We start from the raw sequence: 8,985 nt of genomic DNA, 5'->3' as shown, positions 1-8,985 counted from the left end.
CTGTGGCCAGACTTTCTAAATGTTTTAGTATGCTTTTCATAAAAGCTCATGGCATCCAATTCTTGTAATTTTCCTTACAGATGGGAAGGAGACAGTGAAACTCAGAGAAGAGGGGAATAACAAAAATGTAGAAGGCTTATCTAACCCAGATCTGAAGAAGAAAAGACAGGCAGTATTGTGACCAGGGTAAGTGCAGGCTGCGGACAACGTGGGATGACTGCCCACACAGAGCCGGAGCTGCCAGAGAGTCTGCAGAGGCAAGGGGATCAGATGCCACCCCAGCTAGAGGCTGCCAGCCAGCCAAACCAAAAGCTGTCCCCAAGTGCCCTCAACTAAGAAAGGGGCTGGAGGCCAAGGTGGCAGGAAGCTTAAGAAGTAGAGTGTCCCTCAGAGAGGTAACTTAGTCCTAGAGAAGGAAAGGACACACACAGGGACACACAGTGAAGGAGTGTAAGAGTGAACAAGAACTCAGACCCTTCGAGGGGTACACTAGCTCTCACCAGGCAATGTGCCAGGCAGCAAGGATGCAGCAATGGGCAAGGTGCATAAGTCATTGCTCACTACCGAGTCATTATTGCTCACATTGCACCAGTTACAGGTGTACCAAGACTCTGTTCTCCAGTGCTTTACCCCAGTCACTTGTCATACCCACTGGACTCTTCACCAACTGAGCTTCCTGTTGCCAATGCTCCCCCAGTCATGTGCCTTCCCCCTACAGCATCCATTCAGAACATTCTAAAAGGTCTGAACCATGTTGACCCTTTCTAAGTGTTCCCTCAGAATGACAATGCAGGTTTTCATGAGGTGACAAGTGTTTAGGAAAACCTGGAACTTCAGAGTACCCTGTCAGGCTGAAGTCTTTAAAATTCCATGAACATGCAGAACTCTGTCTGAGCTTCTAATAAATAGAAAGCCATACTCTCTGCTATATAAGTGATCATACCCATAAGCTAACATCTACCTCTGACATCACCCTACTCCACTCAGTCTGAGTAAAAGCCCCCCTGATATTCCCATAATCATTTGGGCTTGTTTCAACTAAAACCATAATGGACATAGTCGATATTGACTTTTTGCCTATATGTTAATTTCCTTAGAGATCAAGACTATGGCTACTGGGCTACAAAGATCCAAACTCCTTCCTGTGTCTGGCATACAATATGTGCTTAATAAGCAAGGATAGAGTCTTTCTCTAAAGTACTCAGAGAGTTAGAGGGCAGATAAGGAGCAGGTTCTGGAATATTATCTGTCATTGGCTAGCCAGTGGGATGTATGTCATAATTTCTCTGCATCTCACTCACCTTGTATGTAAAATAGATCTGGTGTGAGGAAAACATTTTTTTCTGTCATGAAGATTAATAGATTAACATGCAAGGTGCCTTAAATAGCACCTAGTATTGTATAACAAACAGTAAATACTGAGCTCTATTGAAACAGGGCAATTGTATTCCTCTTCCTCCTTCTCCTCATTCTCTTTCTCTTCCTCCACCTAATTAAAATCCTCTCCTATCCCTTTACCCAGAGTCCAAACTCCTGTTCATTTTTCATGACTTACCTATCTAGGGTTTTGCCTCTTTGACACAGAGAACCTCTTGACCTGCCCTGATTTCTGTGGTGGCTTGTTCCCTTGCTTGTTTCTAGAGCCCTTCTGCGTAAGCTCAGGCCTGATTCTTGGGTGAGCACACAGGCACACATGGAACAAAAAAATGACCCATTTCACCCACACTCCATAAAAGGCAGGTAGAACCAGAACACTGAGTAAGGAGAGAGGGAGAAGAAATGGTCACATTGTTTCAGCATGGTGACATGCTTGTCTCTCCCTGTGGCCTGGAATCTGGACATAGGGCTGGAAACATTCTCAGATGATGCAGCACCCACAGACTCAACCCCAGAGCATGTCACCCTCCACAGAGGCATGAGGAGGAATCCCATCCTGTTCTTGTCCAAGATTCCCAGACAGTCTTGACAGGAAGATGCTGTGCTGGGGGAAGGGCTGTCTGGCTCTCACAGCCTCCGGAGTGTGTGAAACCCTGTGCTTCCTCCTGCCAGATTTAAAAAAAAAAAAAAATCCTATCTACCTCCAGCTTACTGCACTGAGGCCAAGGGAAGTATGGCTTGTCACAGACCTGCTCTTTGTCCCCGCCACATGCTCCCTGTGCTCTGTGAGAGACCCGGTAGCCACCGTTCTTCCCCCAACTCAGTCTTCAAAACTGTTAAGCCATGTCTGGCTCTGCCGGTGCCTCCGCACATCTACTTCCTGTCCTCGGGGGAGCTGATGATAGATGCAAGGAAATCTGGCTCGAGCACACTCAGAACCAGAGCCCAGCTGCTCAGACACCCCTGAGTCACCCTGGTTTTGAAGGGTATGAGGGTAAGAATGGACTACAGTTAGGTGTGCCATCCTGCGGATGAGGGCTGAGGCTTTCTTGATGGGGTCAGGCCCTGAGCAAGTACACCACCACTTGTTTACTGTGGGCACCAACAGTGTGTCCAGAAAAACATCTTGGTGATGTCAGTGAACATTTTGGGGTAACTAAAGCGATGAATGAGCTCAAAGGTGTTGGGCCTCAACTTCACTTGTGTGGGTAACCAGCTCTCTGACAGGGGCTGACCTGTACCCTCCTTAAGACAGAGATGTTGAAAGTTTTACCCAGACGACTCAGGTTTCTGTTACTGTCATAAAACACCATGGCCCCAAGCCATGTGGAGAGGAACCAGTTTATTTTGCTTTATAGCATCTAGTCTTTCCTGAAAGGAAATGGGGGCAGGAATTCAAGCGGAACCTATGGAGGAATGGTGCTTACTGGTTTGCTCTTCATGGATTGCTCAGCTTACTTTCTTATAGAACCCAGGACCATTTGTCCAGAAATGACACTACCCACAGTGAGTGGGGCCCTTCCGTAATCCATTATTAACTAAGAAAAGGTTCCATAGACTTGCCTGTAGGCCAATGTAATATAAGCCTATAGACCTCACCTGAGGTCTCTACTTCCTAGGAAACCTTAGCTTTTGTTAAGTTAACAGAAATAAAGAAAGGAAGGAAGAAAGAAAGAGGGAGGGAGGGAGGGAGAAAGGGAGGAAGGAAAAGAGAGAGAGGATGGGAGGGAGGGAGGGAGGAAGGAAGGAAGAAAGGAAGGAAGGAAGGAAAAGAGAGGGGAGAGAGCGAGGGAGGGAGGGAGGAAGGAAGGAAGGAAGGAAGGAAGGAAAAAAGAGGAAAATCCATCAGCATGTCTCACAATTTGAGGGTTTGGCAGATCTGGAGCCAGGTTCTTAAAGGCACAGGTGCAGTGAAATGGTATCACAGGAGCGGCTCCTTACTCCAATATGACTCTTAAACCAGGAGAGGGAAGATCTAAGAAGACACAGGTAAAGATGATTACCTTCAAGGCTAGGAGAGAGGCAGGCCCTGCTGAAACCTGGATCCTTGATTCAAAGACATTAAACTATTAGAACATAAATCTCTGTCATTTTGGTCAATAAAATCCACAGTGTTTTGCACAGAGGCCCAGAGAAGACAATACTTTCTCTGACTCCTCCCCCTCCCCCCTTCATGCCTACAACACAGCACCCACTCTCCCAAGTTCAGCTCCTCCCTCTACTTTCTCTGAGCAATCCCTGATTTATTCTTTTTCTCACTCGTGAGTGTTATTCATGGGTGTCACGGGTGTCTTCAGCGCTCACCTGTGGAAGGATGTTTCATGGGTGTCACGGGTGTCTTCAGTGCTCACCTGTGGAAGGATGTTTCATGGGCATCATGGGTGTCTTCATCACTCACCTGTGGAAGGATGTTTCATGGGTGTCACGGGTGTCTTCAGTGCTCACCTGTGGAAGGATGTTTCATGGGTGTCACGGGTGTCTTCAGTGCTCACCTGTGGAAGGATGTTTCATGGGTGTCACGGGTGTCTTCAGTACTCACCTGTGGAAGGATGTTTCATGGGCATCATGGGTGTCTTCATCACTCACCTGTGGAAGGATGTTTCATGGGTGTCACGGGTGTCTTCAGTGCTCACCTGTGGAAGGATGTTTCATGGGTGTCACGGGTGTTTTCAGTGCTCACCTGTGGAAGGGCATTTTGCTTGTGTTCCACCTAGGTATTAGAACTGATGCTGCTGGGAAGAGCCCTGAACTTGGTTTGGCACAAATGTGACTTTCCCCTCTCCCCTCCTGTTTCTTCCTCTTTCCCTCCTCCCTCCTCTCAGCACACTCTTTCATCCCCCCTCTCCTTCTCCAACTTTGTTTTCTCCTCTTTAAAGTCCTTCTTCCAATTTTCCAGTTCCGCTGAGATAGATGGCACTTCCCTGGGAGCAGAGGACTAAAGTCACTTGAATTTTTCCATCATCCATAGCTCAGTGCTCATGGGTTCTTCTCTGGGTTCATCTTGGGGTCCACCTCCCCTTGTTCACAGTGGTAGGCAGCATCTCTCGTGTGTGTCTTACCACACGTACCTACCTTGTAAAATGTGTGCCTCTGACTCCCTTGCAGGTGGTGGTGGTTGCTGGGGCTTTGTTCCCAATGCTCTTTCTTTAGTCACTTCTGGGTTAAGCCTTTGCCCAGTGTCCACTATTTCTAAAGGGATCTTGTGCTGTTACCACCCAAGGCTTACGCTCTCCTTCTTCGGGCTGCTCAACATTCCATTAGAATTAGCAATACTGCAAAAGCATCATCCCTCTTGATGACTACAGAGTGTATTCATTTTCTGAGGATCAGTGGATTCCATTGGCCAAGGAAACAAATGAGCTGTCTTCCTACCTCACACAGGTGACACTTGGAGCCCTTAACAGAGTCTTTACTTTCCAAGGCTGACTCAAGGCCCAACCTTCACATATTTTTTCTCCTTGGATCTCCTCTAACTCAGTGGGGACAGGGGCTGCTTGGAGACACGCTGATTCAGAAGCCCAGTGTGCACACCTAGGGCTCTGTATGCCTTGAGAGTTTCCAGTGAACCTGGTGAACAGGCCCTGAGAGATGCCCCCTGTCAGTACTGCACTGCCTCTGAAGCAGTCAGGGCCTGGCCTAAGACCCCAGCCTGAAGGCAAATGTCTCAATGAGGGATCAACCTACAGTCAGATGTTACAGTGAGGCCCAGTAGAACCATGGAGAGTCATTGGCATGGCTCAGGTGTTAGCCTTCTCCAATCACCAACTGGATATGATCTACATCTCTACCCCTCTTTCCGTTGTTCCCTAGAACCCCTGGAACCTAGGATGGAGGCAGTATGCCATCCTTTGTGGCAGCTGTGTAGCAGCTGCTTTCTGTTCCCCAGCCTGGAATGCTCACTTACAAGCTGCTGCCAACCTAAACCAGCCAAGAGCCAAGATGCAGCATGTGCCCAGTTCTTTCATTAAGTCTGCAGGCCCTCTGAGCCACAAACGCTTCCTCCTGTGAGTATTCCAGAGGCCAGAGCCTCAGGATACTGTTGCTCAGGGGCTCCACAACACTTGGAGTTCGAGACCCTTGCATCTGCCCGAACCTTGGGCAGTCGTTAGTGACTTTTCTTTAGCTGCGACAAAACACCACGTTCAAGACAAGTTAGAGGAGTTTGTTTGGGCTTACAGTTCCAGAGAGTAAGGGGCCCATCGAGGTAGGGGAAGCATGACAGCAGGCATGGTGGTTGGAGCAAGTGTGAAGCAGAGAGAGCAAAGTCAGAACGGTATGACTCTCTAAACTCTCAGAATCTCCAAATGCCTGAGAGTAGTTCTTTCTGAACCTTGCCTCACTCAGAGTCTTCAAAAGCCTTAGAGCATGGGCTGCCTTTCTTTCTGGGTCTTGCCTCTGTGAGATACAGAGGAAATTGATGCCTACCTTGCCACGAAAAGGCCAAGCCCAGCCTCAGTAAGCAGCAACAGCCTATGTTACTTCTTGTCATACAGAACTGAGACACAGAAAGATGAAAACTCCCTTCAATTTAATATTGCTGAAAGATGAGAAAGACAGCATGCTTGGCCTTTTTTTTCTCTCTACCAGAAAGATGAAATAACTTATAACTGTGTGTGTATGTTCCTGGATATGTGATGTGAATTTGTGTGTGCGTGTGTGTGTGTATGTGTGTGTGTGTGTGCATGTGTGTCAGCACCGATGCAATAATGGGAGCCAAAAGTGAACCTCTGGTGTCCATCTTGGTTTCAGGCACGTCTTCAGGGGACTATCTCTTAGTTGAGATGGGAAGGCCCACTTTCACTGGGTGTAGTCTTGTGTCTCAGGCTGAATGAACAGGAGAAAGCAATCTGACCCCTTCACTGTGGTGGGCTGTACCCTGGAGCTGTGTGCCAAAATTAACCTTTCTCCCTCAAGTTATGTCTGCCAGGTACCTTGTTACAGAAACAGGAAAGGCAATTAACACAGGGTTGCTCCCTGAGCCTGCAGCTCACAATTTAAGCTAGGCTGGGTGACCAAAGAGCCCCAGGGATCCACCTGTCATCACCTCCTCCATGTTGAGGTTTAAAACTCATGCCATATTGAGTGGCTTTTGACATTGATTTGGGGTCTCGAACTCAGGTCCTTTGCCAACTGAGCTATTTATTTAGCCCCCACTCTTTTCTCATAATGAACACCTATTGAGTGCTTACTGCATGCAAGACAAGGTCAGCCCACAGAAGCATGGAGATTCAAAAGGACTGATGTGTCCCCAATGGCCAACAGCAGCCATCTTTCCCCCATCTCAGACCATTGTGGCTAGAACCCAGACCCCAAGTCATAGAATGAAATATTGGACAAAGATCCAGATGGATCCCAAAGCATATGTTCCATACAACCCAACCCCAGCATCCCTGGCTGCAGTCACTACAGGCATTAGATGGACCTCCAGATAAGGAAGTTAGACGTGAAAGTTCATGGGTTCTGGGCATCCTCCCCTCCACAGAGGCACTGTGGGCACAAGAGGTGTGGGTGTGGACTCCAGTGTGACAGGTACTGAGATCGGAGGACACGAGGGAGGCAAGCTTCCATCTTGATCTAGAAGAGGGGTCATGGGATGCTGTCAAACGTGCTCAGAGACTCTTAAGTGCTTAGAAGCAGGGCCACAAGACCCTGCAGGAGCTGGGAAGGGCATCTCTGCTGGAGTTCAGAACCCTTTGCGTTTGGTTTTGAAGCGTAGACAGGCTGTATCTGCTGGTCACACCAGCAATGCTGACTAGAGAGGCATTTCTTGTCATCTCGTTTCAATGTCTCCTCCCTGACGTGCGCGTGTCCTTACCAGAGCAAACCAGCAAGACTGTAGACTTTACCTGGCAACCAGTGATGAACAAAACTGGAGATCCTGCCTCACACCACAGCCAACCTCAGGGAAGGGATGCTGAGAGTGAGAGCTGAGCCCAGGTGCCCCAGGCTGGCAACACAAACTGAGCCTCCCTGATAAGCCCAAAGAAGATGATGAACAACCGTTTGCTCAACCTCTCCCAGGTGTTGAGGACCAACCTGTGCATCAGGATGCTGGAGGCAAACATTATCCTTCATATGGTTTAAGTAACCTGGGCTACCATACCAAGGCCCTTGCTTTCCCCTTTTTCCTCCCCTTATGAGTAGTGGCATGTCCTAGGGTTCCCTATCTGTGGCTAGACTTTAGCAAGTCAACATCAGCTAAGGGACCTAGGAGCAGAGACGGGAAATGAGAAAGACTTGGGGGAAGCAGGAGGCTGGACACGGTAGAACAGTAACCTTGTTCCTGTTAGCAGCTAGTTAAAGCGGTAGCCCAGAGCTCCCTGCGTGGTTTGGGTCCCAGGAAAGGAGGGGGTGCCTGGGCCCGACAGAGCTCAATCCACCCACAGCCACTCAAGGCAGCTTTTCAAATCAGCAAGCCGCTAATGTGTATGCTGAACAGCCAGCCCGGGCCTGCATAGACCTGGCCCTCTTCCACCTACTTGCAAGCAGTGTGGGCTCCCAGCATGTTCATGGGATGAAAAAACTACAAACAAACAGGCTGTGAGCAGATCTGATACAGATGGAAGCCTCGGGGCCTCTGGGTACCTGGAATCTTCTGTGCATCTGGCTCTGGTCTGGCTAGCCTCAGTGCCTGGTGGAGGAAGGCTGTTCTCTGACCCTATTCTGGAAGCCCTCCCCCGATCCGCTCTTTGGAATTTATTTATTATTTACAGCTGCCCGGGAGATCTGCCAGGTCACCTCCTGCATGATTCCAGCTCCTGCTGGTGCAGGGAGCCTGCCTGAGATGAAGTAGAAGGCAGAACTTTGATAGGAACAAGGGGACAGCCAAAAACAGTCCTTCTATGACCTGCACACGAACAGCGGGTTTGGGTGTGGGACACAAGAATGCCCTGGGCCAGACTCTTGCCTTGGGAATGTTACCAGGACAGGGGCCGAGAAGGTAGAGATCGTTCTACAGACATGGTTTGGGGAGGGAGCTACTAGCGCGCGTGCCCATTCGTACGCGCACACATACACCCTATCATCACCATCATCATCACTTTCTCAGTGCCAGGAGCCGCAGAAAGGAAGCAAGAACACAGAGAACTCCAAGGCCACACAGCTGAATGTTGTCAGGGGGCAGGAATTCAAGCCAGTTGTCTTCGGGTAGTACTGGTCCATCCATGAATCACATGGGAGTGGTATCAGGTAGGATGGTAGCCAGAGACTGAGTTCTGAGAAACTTTTAAAAGGTGAGAGGCTCTCTGCTTCTGCCGTGGGGAATTGTAGGTACATCAAGGACATTCACTGGAGAATAAGATAGAATAAGGCCTGAAAACCAAATGCAGTGGACACTGAGGCAGCCATCAGGAGCCTTGTCCTAGGAAGATGTTCTCGGAGAACGTAGTCCAAGTGGAGATGGAAGGAGGCTGTGACACCTGCCGTTGACCTGGGGCAATACCCCACTTATGCCCTGAACTCGGTACCGGAATTAAACTCAAGTAACTGCTCTCTGTTGACACTAAAATGCTTGCCAGATCTCTCTTCTCTGGGCCTCGGTTTCCCCAAAGACAGTGTTCCAGTGAACATTTTTAAAGAAACAGCTGCCGGGAAGTTGATTGAGACATG

The sequence above is a fragment of the Microtus oregoni genome, unplaced genomic scaffold, assembly GCF_018167655.1.
Source record: "Microtus oregoni isolate MIOR12 unplaced genomic scaffold, Mior012 000022F_ref0000154, whole genome shotgun sequence".
Lineage (NCBI taxonomy): Eukaryota > Metazoa > Chordata > Mammalia > Rodentia > Cricetidae > Microtus > Microtus oregoni.
The sequence above is the reverse complement of the archived record's forward strand: the minus strand, read 5'-3'. Positions refer to the sequence as shown.